The following is a 13,149-nucleotide window of genomic DNA, read 5'->3' on the forward strand; positions in this document are numbered from 1 at the left end:
AAAATTGTTCACTTACCTCGTCTCTCTTTACAACCAGCTATGTGCCAGGCATGGTGCTAGGCACTAGGGATAGAACAATGAGTAAGACCCAGTCCCTCCTGCCTTCATGAGTCTGATAATGCAACTTAGTGGATTGTAAAGTGTGGTCTCTGGATCATCAGCATCGCCTTGGAACTTTTAGAAATGCGAGTTCTCAGGCCCCATCCCATATGGGATCTAAGAACTTGCAGAGTAAGGCCCAGGACTCTGTATTTTTAACCAGCCCTCCCGTGGATTCTGATGCATGGTCAAGTCTGAGAACCGGTCTTGAGGGGAAAAAGAAATCTTAAATAAATAGAAAAAGGTGGTGATTTCACAATGGGAGGTAGAGCTTTAGGAACATATAATTGGGAGAGCTTGTCTAATCTGGAATGTAGGAAAGACTTGGTTGAAAAAAGGTATTTAAATTGCTGTCTGGAAGATGAGGAGGAGTGAGCCAGGTGGAGTGGTGGGTGAGGTCACTGCCAGAAACCAGGGCAAGAGACTTGACAGGCTAAATCTGGGCTCTCCAGCCACTCTAAAACTAACTCCGAAAGATTAGTTTGGGGTTAAACCACTAGTTAAATCTAGCTTAATTAGAAAATCCAATTAACTAGTTCTTGGCATTTCCTGAATATTTCAGTTAGTGAAGATTTTAAAAATCAAATCTGTGTTGTATTTAGGGGATTATTTTCATTAAAAAGAAAGAGCTCTGTGATAAGGGATAGAAACCCATTGTCGCATGGACTGTACTTATAATATTAGCTCTGTGAGCCTGCTGAGCTCACTTCACTCTGGTGGCCTCCTTCCTTGTTCTTACCTGTAAAATGAGGGGGCTGGGCTCTGTCTGTCCAGCCATTTCCTCTCTGACTTCATGATCCAGAAATTACTATAAATATTATCATATTGCTGTTTACTTTTAAAAAGTACATTTATATTCCTTTCCTTCTATAGCTAATTCTACACATTGCCTACTGGAGACTGCAAGAGTGCTTTCCTATTCTTTTCTCTGAAATTACTGCCATAAGTTTATCCCATAAGGATATATTATTTGCTCTAATGATCTGGTAATTATCAGGTAATGAAATGGCCAACCGTAAGTATATTATTAGGAGCAGTTGCTGTGTGGAATTTTTTTGTCATGCAATTAGAAGAGTTACTTACCTTTTAGTAATGCCTAGGAAGTTACATGCTGAGGAGACTGAAAATAGAGAACTAGGCTTCCATGTTCTGCTGAAGTAAGTGCGAAGACCACATGTGAAAAGTCTACCAAGCCGAATGTCATGGACTAGAGCTGAAAGCCATGCTTTGTCTTTCGGTTTGCAGTGTGCCCCACTGTCATTAATTGGAACCGTTCCCCAAGGAGAGCTGGATTAGGCAGCTGCATTTCCAAGCTGACCATCCTGACTTACATTGTCCCTCTCAGTCCTTGACTGGGGAAAAGTTTCATTATGAGAGTATTAATGCTGATGGGCAGAGGGTTTTATATTCAAAGTCAGGCTCAGGATAGGTCCTTAATTGAAAGGAATTTTTAACCACCTTGCATTCAGGCCCCTTCTGCAGCTTCTGGAGCTGTTACTTGGATATCCAGCCCTCCCCTGTCTGCATTACGAACTTGGTCCTGAATGTGGAGATTGCAGTGATGAATTTTGGCCTCTTAGATTTTTAACTTTGATCGTGGCAGCCCCCAAACTGACACTTAATGGGATGTGTCTCTAAAATGTTTCATCCGGCCAATGAGAAGGTGTTAGGCATTCTTAGTTGGGCAGACTCCTCTTCTACCCACATTCGGTTATCCTTTATCTGCACTGACAATTGTCGTGGGTGTTCTGCTTTCTAGCTACATGTGAACCATTTCCCATTCTCCACTGGAGACTCCTAGAGGACAAAGTCCGTAGCCCATTAATAGCATGATAATATCAGCTAACACCCGAGAGTGCTAAAGTTAAGCACTTGACATTTCATTTATTTCCCTTACGTCTGTGAATAGAACTACACAACACACCCAACAGTGTATGGGGGGCCTTCTCCACAAAGTAGGTATTTTGAGTCTAATTTTATAAATGAGAAAACTGAGGTGCAGAGAGGTTCAACAGCTGCTTGAGGGACCCTGAGCTACTTGGTGCTGGAACCAGCATTCAGATCCATTTCTCCAACTCAAGCCTGTGCTCTGAATACTTTGTCTCTCAAAATAACCAGAGACCTCTAACATCACAGGAACTCAATAAATCATGGGAGAATGTCAGAGTGACTCTTCATCTAGGTTGTATGACAAGCTTTGGGGATGGTGAAAATGCAGGAGAGGGCTAAAGGGTGCATACTTGGGAAGTATGTAGACAGTAAGAAAGGGTCTGAGCTATGTTTTTCATGTAGCTATGTTTTTCATGAGTGTCCAAATACCTGATTAAGCCAAAGGAACAGCCGTATTGCTTGTTATCCTGGCCATGCTAACATTCAGCCATCACCGGCAGGAGCAATATTGTTGTTGAACTGGTTTGTTTCCCATGCTGTTTGGTTGATTACATCATTACTTCAAGTCTCATGTAATAAGCTGTGGTACAGTTGTTAGCTGGATCTGATGCAACTACTTTTTTGCTCAAGGCAATCTTCATAGGTTTAAGGAATCCTTTCTGGGGAGTTAAATTACTCAGAGGGGGATCTGTGTGATTATTGTTCTCTCATTCCACTCTATTGCTTGCCATGCTCTGCCCGGCCATTCTATCCCACTTTTTTCCTGCTATAGCATTTCATTCTAAAACAAAAAACAAGGGATTGAATGTTTGTGCCCCCCAAGATTCATATGTTGAGATCTGAACCCCCAGTGTGATGGTATTGGGAGGTGGGGCCCTTGGGAGTTGATTAGGTCATAAAGGTCAAGCCATCACAAATGAGATTAATGTCTTTATAAAAAAGACCCAGGGAGTTTCCCTGTCCCTTCAGCCCTGTGAGGACACAGTGAGAAGACTGCTGGTGGTCTATAACCAGTACGCAGGCTCTCTCCAGACACCAGATTGGCCAGGACCTTGATCATGGACCTCCCAGTCACCTCAACCATTTATAAGCTACCTGGTAAATGGTATTCTGTTCTAGTAGCTGAATGGACTGAAACAAGTCCTATGTGCCAAATACTGTGTTAGATATTGAAGACCTACACCTAAATGCTTAATCTGGGGATCAGATTCGACAGATTTTGTCCTTACCTAGCTTAGTGTCTGATAAGGAAATAAGAAAACAGGTAATAACAGTGCAGGCAGGTGAGCTCTATAGAAAGGTACTACAGGGAGGATGGGAGCTCGGGTTGCTGGTGGGGTGGGGTTTCATACATGAGTCAGAACAGGTCCTTGGAGAGAGTGACTTATCACCTGAGAGAGGAAAAGAAAATAGTTGGACACAGGGCATTTTAGCCATCCAATAAGAGGAAGCAAGTTGAAGACCAACCCCCCCCCCCCCCCCCCCCCGCCCCACCGCCGCCTCTTTTCAAAAGATTCAGTTTGCCTGTGGTTTGAGATGCCCAAAATTGGTGATCTGGAAGCAGGTCGTACTCATTTCCCTTGTGTTTCTTCTCATGGAAGTCGATAGTACAGAATGGCAGTGCTTGTGACCTAAGGGGTGATCTGATATTCAGAGAACTCCATAAGATTCAGGGAGTCAGAAGAGGGCAGAATAGAGAATTTGGGTATTTCTAGAATCATTCAGCTTTAAAGGGAAACCCTAAACCTGATTTCTGGAAAATTATTTTCCTGGTCAGATTTGTGTTGCTGGAATTAAATGGGAAAGGTCAAGAGTTGTCTCTTGAACTCAGTTTCTGTGGATTCATCTAGAATATGGTTGGCCTAGGCAGGGACGCCTGGGTGGCTCTGTTGGCTCAATGCCTGCCTTTGGCTCAGGTTAGGATCCCAGGCACCTGGGATTGAGTCCATCAGACTCCTTGCTCTGCTGGGAGCCTGCTTCACCCTCTGCCTGCTGCTCCCCACGGCTTGTACTCTCTTTCTCTCTCTGACAGATAAATAAATAAAATCTTTAAAAAAAGGGAATATGGTTGACCTTGTGTACATTTAACAATATACTACTAATTTTTAAGGGGCGTTCTGTGCAGATTCCTTTCAAATACACAATTACTTGTTTTTGGACCCCCAAATCCTGAAGGTACTTTTAAGAGAAATTCTAAGAATTGAAAAAAAATTTTAAAAATTCTTTAAGAATTTTCTGATTTTATTTGGGATCCAGTCATAAATGCTAAAAGCAACACCTTTCCCCTTCCTTTTAATAAGGAGGTTGTATCTCCAATTCAGAATAGTGGTTAGTTTTTAGGGATATTGAAGAGAATATAGAGGTGAGGATGGCCTCTTAGGGTCCCAAACCAACTGTGATAGTAATTCGTAAAACTTTTCTCAGAGTTTGCATTAATACTTCTCTTTCCCACTCTGACTTCACCGCTCTCTTCTTGGCACTTCTTAAACAATGAAAAATTCTTTCTAGTTATTTCTAGGAATTAAATTCTAACTGTTAAAGGCTTCGACTATAGATTCACTGATTTATTTTTCATTTTTAATTTTTTGACTAAGAAGCTGGTGAGCAATTTCTGTGTTGTCAGTATATTTGTGGTTTTCCAAAAAACTGGATCTTTTATTTCTATAGTGTTTTAGGAAAGACAATAGCAAATCCTCAGGGCTTTGCATAGTAAAGAATTTGGCCTTGCCCAGAGAGTCTTGGCCTTTGTTTTTGTGTCTGGAAAGTAATGAATGTCATATCTGGCAGGAATGTCTTTTTTTTAGGAAAGAGACTGGCTACATCCAGTAGTCACGGAGTAGGGGCTCACCACCCCAGAAAGACCAACCGTGTGATTTAGGATAGGAGCTTTGGGTCACACTGGGAGCTGAAACCAACCACACTGACAGTCCTGTGTAATGGAGCCCCATTAGGGATTGAATTGTATACCCTCAAAAGATATGTTGAAGTTCTAACCACCCCTCCCTATGTCCCACCAACTATGACCTTATTTGAAAATAGCATTATCACAGATATAATTAATTAAGATGAGGTCATTCACCATGTGAATTGGAAAAAGAAGGAAACAGAAGAGGAGAGATGTCTAGTGACAAAAGATGCAGGGCTAGGACCGATGTATCTATAAGCTAAAGAATGCCTTCAGGCACCAGAACCTAGAAGAAACAAGGTAGGATTATCCCTACAAGTTTCAGTTGGAGTTAGGACCTGCCAATACCTTGATTTCAGACTTCTATCCTCCAGAATTATGAAAGGAAAAAAAATTTATGTGGTTTTCAGCTGCCTTTTTTTTTTCTTTTAATCCTATAATGTATTATTTGCCCCAGGGGTACAGGTCTGTGAATCATCAGGGTTACACACTTCACAGCATTCACCATAGCTAAATACCTTCCCCCATGTCCATAACCCAACCACCCTATCCCTACCTCCCCACCCATGCCCCAGCAACCCTCAGTTTGTTTCATGAGATTAAGAGTCTCTTATGGTTTGTCTCCCTCCCAATCCTATCTTGTTTCATTTTTTCCTTCCCTACCCCACACAACCCCCCAGCCTGCCTTTCAAATTCTTCATATCGGAGAGATCATATAATTGTCTTTCTGATTGACTCATTTCACTTAGCATAATACCCTCTATTTCTATCCACGTCATTGCAAATAGCAAGATTTCATTTCTTTTGATGGCTGCATAGTATTCCATTGTGTATGTGTGCGTGTGTGTGTATAGATTGGTATATATAAATTGATGTGTGTGTGTGTGTGTGTGTGTAATCACATCTTCTTGATCCATTCATCTGTTGATGGACATCTAGGTTCTTTCCATAGTTTGGCTATCGTGGACATTGCTGCTATAAACATTTGGGTGCACGTGCCCCTTTGGATCACTACATTTGTATCTTTAGGGTAAATACCCAGTATTGCAATTGCTGGGTCATAGGGTAGTTCTATTTTCAACTGTTTGAGGAACCTCCATGCTGTTTTCCAGAGTGGCTGCACCAGCTTGCATTCCCACCAACAGTGTAGGAGGGTTCCCCTTTCTCCGCATCCTCGTCAGCATCTATCATTTCCTGACTTGTTGATTTTAGCCATTCTGACTGGTGTGAGGTGATATCTCATTGTGGTTTTGATTTGTATTTCCCTGATGTCGAGTGATGTTGAGCACTTTTTCATGTGCCTGTTGGCGATCTGGATGTCTAACATTTCTTTGCAGAAATGTCAGCTGCCTTTTTTGGGTGGTATTTTGTTATGGAATCTCTAACAAACTAATACATGATCAATAAAAGTGGATAAAGAAGATGAATATAATGGAGTATTATTCAGCCAAGATCTTTTTGCCATTTATGACATCATGGACAGTTCTTGAGGATATTAGGCTAAGTGAAATAAGTCAAACAGAGAAAGACAAATACCATGTGCTCTCAATTATATGTGGAATCTAAAACTACAGAACTAATAGAAACAGAGTGTAGAATGTAATTACCAGAAGCTGGAGGATGGAGGAAAAGGGAAGATGTTAGTCAAAGGGTAAGAACTTTCATTTAGAAGATGAATAAATTCTAGGTATCGAATATATGATATAGTGACTTTAGATGACACTAAAGATGTCATCTAAAGATCTAAAGATATAAAGATGACTTTAGATATTTGGAAGTTGCTAAGAGAGGAAATCTTAAATCTTAAATGTTCTCACAAAAAAAGAAATGGTAATTATGTGACATGATACAGTAGTCAGCTAACACTGAATGGTAATCGTTTTGCAATATATAAGTGCATCAGATCAACATATTGTACACCTTAAACTTAGGCAATCTTATATGTCAAATATGCCTCAAAGCTGGACAAAAATAAATAATTCCCATTTGCGTGTGCATAACTTGCCTTGTTATATTTGTATTTTCAATAAGTGCTTTTCATTTTAAAAAGAAACTTCTGTCTTAACAATAGAGAACAAACAGATGGTTACCAGAGGGAAGGTGGCTGTGAAATAAGTGATGGAATTGAAGAGGACCTTTACCTGGATGAGCACTGAGTCATGTATAGAATTGTTGAATCACTATATTGTGCACCTGAAACTAATATAACACTATACTGTTATTAAAACAAAAAAAAAAACTTAATTAGAAAAAAAGGAAAAGGAAACTTCTGTTGCCTGGTCTTCTCCTCACAAAATGAAAGTCTCTGGCTCTCATTCTTTCTTTGCATATAGGAGCAACAGAGACATGTATTTGCCCTTTACAGTCTCCAACACTCTTCATTGTGTAGACCCACGTTTCTGTTTGGTATGATTTTTTTTTAAAAGATTTTATTTATTTATTTGACAGACAGAGATCACAAGTAGGCAGAGAAGCAGACAGAGAGAGAGGAGGAAGCAGGCTCCCTGCTGAGCAGAGAGCCTGATGCGAGACTCGATCCCAGGACCCTGAGATCATGACCTGAGCGGAAGGCAGAGGCTCAACCCACTGAGCCACCCAGGCGCCCCTGTTTGGTGTGATTTTACTTACATTCAACTTTAACGGTTTGGGGAGTGTAGGACTGCTAATGAATTCTCTCAGTGTTTGTTTGTCTTTATTTATTTATTTAAGTTCAATTAACCAACATACAGTACATTATTAATTGTTCTTTTTTAGTTACTCTCTTTTTTTTGAAAGTCAGGTATATTTCATTGTCAGCACTGACTTTTTTTTTTAAATTTTAAGATTTTTATTTATTTATTGGACACATCACAAGTAGGCAGAGAGGCAGGCAGAGCGAGGCGGGAAAGCAGGCTCCCCGCTGAGCAGGGAGCTTGATGCAGGGCTTAATCCTAGGACCCTGAGATCATGATTTGAGCTGAAGGCAGAGACTTAACCCACTGAGCCACCCAGGTGCCCCCATCATTAGTTTTTGATGTAGTGTTCAATAACTTATCAGTTGAGTATTAACACTCAGTGCTCATCACATCACAAGCCCTCCTAATGTCCATCACCCCTCTTTGTACTCCCCTCCCTTCTGTAACCCTCAATTTGTTTTCCAGAGTCAACAGTTTCTCATGGTTTTTCTCCGTCTTTGTTTCTTCCTACTCAGTTTTCTCTCCCTTCCCCCAGGATCCTCTGCACTATTTCTTACATTCAACATATGAGTGATACCATATGATAATTGTCTTTCTCTGCTTGACTTATTCCATTTAGCATAATCCCCTCCAGTTCTATCCATGTCGATGTAAACAGTAGGTATTCCTCCTTACTGATGGCTGAGTAATAGTCCATTATATATATGAACCATAAGAAAAGAAATTCAAAACAATATAAAACACATGTAAAGGATATTGCTGAATGATCTTCAGGTGGACTCTGCAAAGGCAGTGAGTGCAGCGGGAGAGGGAGTGCCATCTTGTTCTGGGGCTGGTCTCCTGCTCCAAACAAAGGGGCCAGCAGGGCACCGGCAACTCCAGACTGCTTCTAGCGACAGCCAAGTGCCTCCCTTTCCAACCTCGCAAAGTGTCAAACTGTGTCAAGGGAGGGTCATAGTGGGGCTGTGCTGCACTGAGGATCCGGGAGAGCGAGCTCCGTGGCACATTGATGGAGCTTGGTGACAGGTGAGCATGGAATTTCACATGGACATTCTGACTTCAGCATTGTGGGCAATGACCAGATATCTTCTACAGTGGCTACAGGAAGAAGCATCAATCTTTGGCCTCAGGAGCCTCTCTGGTGAGAGATTCTTCACACAAGTGCACTGTGTCCTATGGTTGGCAATGACCTCTGGGATTGCCACAGATGTGGGTTTCCCAAAGCAGACCAGCCAGGTTTCAGTTCAGTCATGCACAGAGACATCAGGGTTTGCTCGTTTCATCAGCATTATTGTAACACCAGCCAGATTTTACATAAGAACTGGACCTCCTCCTTTTTCACGGAAAGTTGTTTTTTTGTTTCATTTTTGTTTATGGTAGTAAAGGTAGGGGGTGGGGTGGTGAATCATGCTTTGATTGTTTTTAAATTTTATTTAAAGGATGTTATAAATTGGGGCCAGTAGAATTTGAACCAACTCCTGCACAGGGCAGTGTAACATGGGAGTAGAGAAGCCCCCGGAATTGCCAGGACCAGCCTCTTCTCTTTTGCGGATGAAATAGCTCTGGGTCTGGGGGAAGTGAATGAGTGAAATACAAACCAAATGCAGGAAAGTGGGAGTTGAAAGGGCAGAGGAAGAAAAGGAACAGCAACTTTTTTTTTCTTAATCTTAAGGGCTAAATGTAAATGGACATTTTTGGGTCAATTTGGATAAGAAAAGAAACACCATTCTTTTTTTTTTTTTTAAATATTTTATTTATTTATTTGACAGACAGCACAAGTAGGCAGAGAGGCAGGCAGAGAGAGAAGAGGAAGCATGCTCCCTGCCAAGCAGAGAGCCTGATGAGGGACTTGATCCCAGGACCCTGGGACCATGACCTGAGCCGAAAGCAGAGGCTTAACCCACTGAGCCACCCAGGCACCCCAAGACACACCATTCTTTTAAAGTAGATTGAAGCAGTGATTTTTAAAACAAAGAAAGCAGAACTAGAAAACATTGTAAGTTTTTAACCCTTTCTCTACAGGTTACCTAGACCACTTTTTTTTTTTTTTTTAATTTTTTATTTTTTATAAACATATATTTTTATCCCCAGGGGTACAGGTCTGTGAATCACCAGGTTTACACACTTCACAGCACTCACCAAATCACATACCCTCCCCAATGTCCATAATCCCACCCCCTTCTCCCAAACCCCCTCCCCCCGGCAACCCTCAGTTTGTTTCGTGAGATTAAGAGTCACTTATGGTTTGTCTCCCTCCCAATCCCATCTTGTTTCATTTATTCTTCTTCTACCCACTTAAGCCTCCATATTGCATCACCACTTCCTCATATCAGGGAGATCATATGATAGTTGTCTTTCTCTGCTTGACTTATTTCGCTAAGCATGATACGCTCTAGTTCCATCCATGTTGTTGCAAATGGCAAGATTTCATTTCTTTTGATGGCTGCATAGTATTCCATTGTGTATATATACCACATCTTCTTGATCCATTCATCTGTTGATGGACATCTAGGTTCTTTCCATAGTTTGGCTATTGTGGACATTGCTCCTATAAACATTCGGGTGCATGTGTCCCTTTGGATCACTACATTTGTATCTTTAGGGTAAATACCCAATAGTGCAATTGCTGGGTCATAGGGCAGTTCTATTTTCAACATTTTGAGGAACCTCCATGCTGTTTTCCAGAGTGGCTGCACCAGCTTGCATTCCCACCAACAGTGTAGGAGGGTTCCCCTTTCTCCGCATCCTCGCCAGCATCTGTCATTTCCTGATTTGTTGATTTTAGCCATTCTGACTGGTGTGAGGTGATATCTCATTGTGGTTTTGATTTGTATTTCCCTGATGCCGAGTGATATGGAGCACTTTTTCATGTGTCTGTTGGCCATCTGGATGTCTTCTTTGCAGAAATGTCTGTTCATGTCTTCTGCCCATTTCTTGATTGGATTATTTGTTCTTTGGGTGTTGAGTTTGCTAAGTTCTTTATAGATTCTGGACACTAGTCCTTTATCTGATATGTCGTTTGCAAATATCTTCTCCCATTCTGTCAGTTGTCTTTTGATTTTGTTAACTGTTTCCTTTGCTGTGCAAAAGCTTTTGATCTTGATGAAATCCCAGTAGTTCATTTTTTCCCTTGCTTCCCTTGCCTTTGGCGTTGTTCCTAGGAAGATGTTGCTGCGGCAGAGGTCGAAGAGGTTGCTGCCCGTGTTCTTCTCAAGGATTTTGATGGATTCCTTTCGTACATTGAGATCCTTCATCCATTTTGAGTCTATTTTTGTGTGTGGTGTAAGGAAATGGTCCAATTTCATTTTTCTGCATGTGGCTGTCCAATTTTCCCAGCACCATTTATTGAAAAGGCTGTCTTTTTTCCATTGGACATTCTTTCCTGCTTTGTCGAAGATTAGTTGACCATAGATTTGAGGGTCTATTTCTGGGCTCTCTATTCTGTTCCATTGATCTATGTGTCTGTTTTTGTGCCAGTACCATGCTGTCTTGATGATGACAGCTTTGTAATAGAGCTTGAAGTCCGGAATTGTGATGCCACCAACGTTGGCTTTCTTTTTCAATATCCCTTTGGCTATTCGAGATCTTTTCTGGTTCCATATAAATTTTAGCATTATTTGTTCCATTTCTTTGAAAAAGATGGATGGTACTTTGATAGGAATTGCATTAAATGTGTAGATTGCTTTAGGTAGCATAGACATTTTCACAATATTTATTCTTCCAATCCAGGAGCATGGAACATTTTTCCATTTCTTTGTGTCTTCCTCAATTTCTTTCATGAGTACTTTATAGTTTTCTGAGTATAGATTCTGTGTCTCTTTGGTTAGGTTTATTCCTAGGGAATTCAGTAAAGTGTCAGGATATAAAATCAATGCACAGAAATCAGTTGCATTTCTCTACACCAACAGCAAGACAGAAGAAAGAGATATTAAGGAGTCAATCCCATTTACAATTGCATCCAAAACCTAGACCACTTTTGATTAAGAAAACTGTAGAGGGGCGCCTGGGTGGCTCAGTGGGTTAAGCCTCTGCCTTTGACTCAAGTCATGATTCCAGGGTCCTGGAATCGAGCCCCACAACGGAATCTCTACTCAGCGGGGAGCCTGCTTCCCTACCTCTTGCTCTGCCTGCCTCTCTGCCTACCTGTGATCTCTGCCTGTCAAATAAATAAATGAAATCTTAAAAAAAAACCCAAAATGTAAAGGGGTAGTAACTGACATAAACAAAAGCCAAGTGGTGACATTTATCAATTTTCCACAGAGTCTTGCTTCGCAGGGTGTCTGAATGCATTGCTGGCCGTCTCTGCTCACATTCACTGGAATAGGTTGTGGCAGAATTTAGTACATAGCTCGCTTCTTCCTATATTTCTTTGTAAACTCTTAAGCATTCTTACAGAATTTTTTAAAGGTTCTTAGAGGATTCTTCAGCTAGGTGAGCCCAAAGTGGGTGCTTGGGCTGGGGATTGTTCACTAAGGCTATGGGGGACTGGATTACTTGGACGGTTTTGATTGCTGGCTTCCAGTTTTCAGTGCTAAGTACTGGCAGAGAGACCTACCCCTTTTTGTGGATGTCCGGGTGATCTTTGTTTTAAATGTGATCTTCAGTGGTTTGAATGGGTCCTCTGCTGGAAAGTTGATTTTGATTCTGAAGGTCCCCTTATCATATAGAGGGTTGTCAGGAACAATAAGCCCTTGCCAAGGCAATAAATTAGTTTCATCAACCTGGATATTATGGGAGTTTTTCATTCTACATTTGCATATTTCTTCAAGCTCCTTCATCAGCCTCCTACTGGCTGCCATCTTGGATCTGCTGCTGCTGCCTAAGCCACATCTTCTTTATCCATTTATCTGCTGAAGGACATCTCAACCCCTTCTACAGTTTGGATATTGTGAACATTGCTGCAATGAACACTGGGGTGCAGGGGCCCCTTTATTTCACTACATCTGTATCTTTGGGGTAAATACCCAGTAGTGCAGTTGTGGGGTCATAGGGTAGCTCTGTTTTATATTTCTTGAAGAACCTCCATACTGTTTTCCAGAATGGCTGTACCAGCTTGCATTCCCACCAACAGTGTAAGAGGGATCTCCTTTCTCCACTTTCCTTGCCAACATTTGTTGTTTGCTGTTCTCTTAATTTTAGCTATTCTAACTGGTATAAGCTGGTATCTTCATTGTGGTTTTATTTGTATTTCCCTGAAGACAAGTGATGTGGAGCATTTTTTCAAATGTCAGTTGGCCATTTGTGCGTCTTCTTTGGGGAAATAACTGTTCATGTCTTCTGTCCATTTCTTGACTGGATTATTTGTTCTTTTGGTGTTGAGTTTGACAAGTTCTTTAAAGAGTTTTGATACTAGCCCTTTATCTGATATGTCATTTGTGAATATCTTCTCTCATATTCTGTAGTTGCCTTTTAGTTTTGTTGACTGTTTCCTTTGCTGTGCAAAAGCTTTTTATCTTGATGAGGTCCCAGTAGTTAATTTTTGCTTTTGTTTCCCTTGCCTTTAGAAATGCGACTTGCAAGAAGTTGCTGTGGCTGAAGTCGAAGGGTTTGCTGCCTATGTTCTTCTCTAGAATATATTTT

The 13,149-nt window shown here is 41.1% G+C and overlaps 1 pseudogene; it reads right to left on the reverse strand.

The window, feature by feature from the left end:
* Positions 1 to 11,906: 11,906 nt before the first annotated feature.
* LOC131825524 (ubiquitin-conjugating enzyme E2 L3-like) lies at positions 11,907 to 12,368 on the reverse strand (annotated as a pseudogene).
* Between the last annotated feature and the right edge of the window lie 781 nt (positions 12,369 to 13,149).

This window comes from Mustela lutreola, chromosome 2, assembly GCF_030435805.1.
Source record: "Mustela lutreola isolate mMusLut2 chromosome 2, mMusLut2.pri, whole genome shotgun sequence".
Taxonomy (NCBI): domain Eukaryota; kingdom Metazoa; phylum Chordata; class Mammalia; order Carnivora; family Mustelidae; genus Mustela; species Mustela lutreola.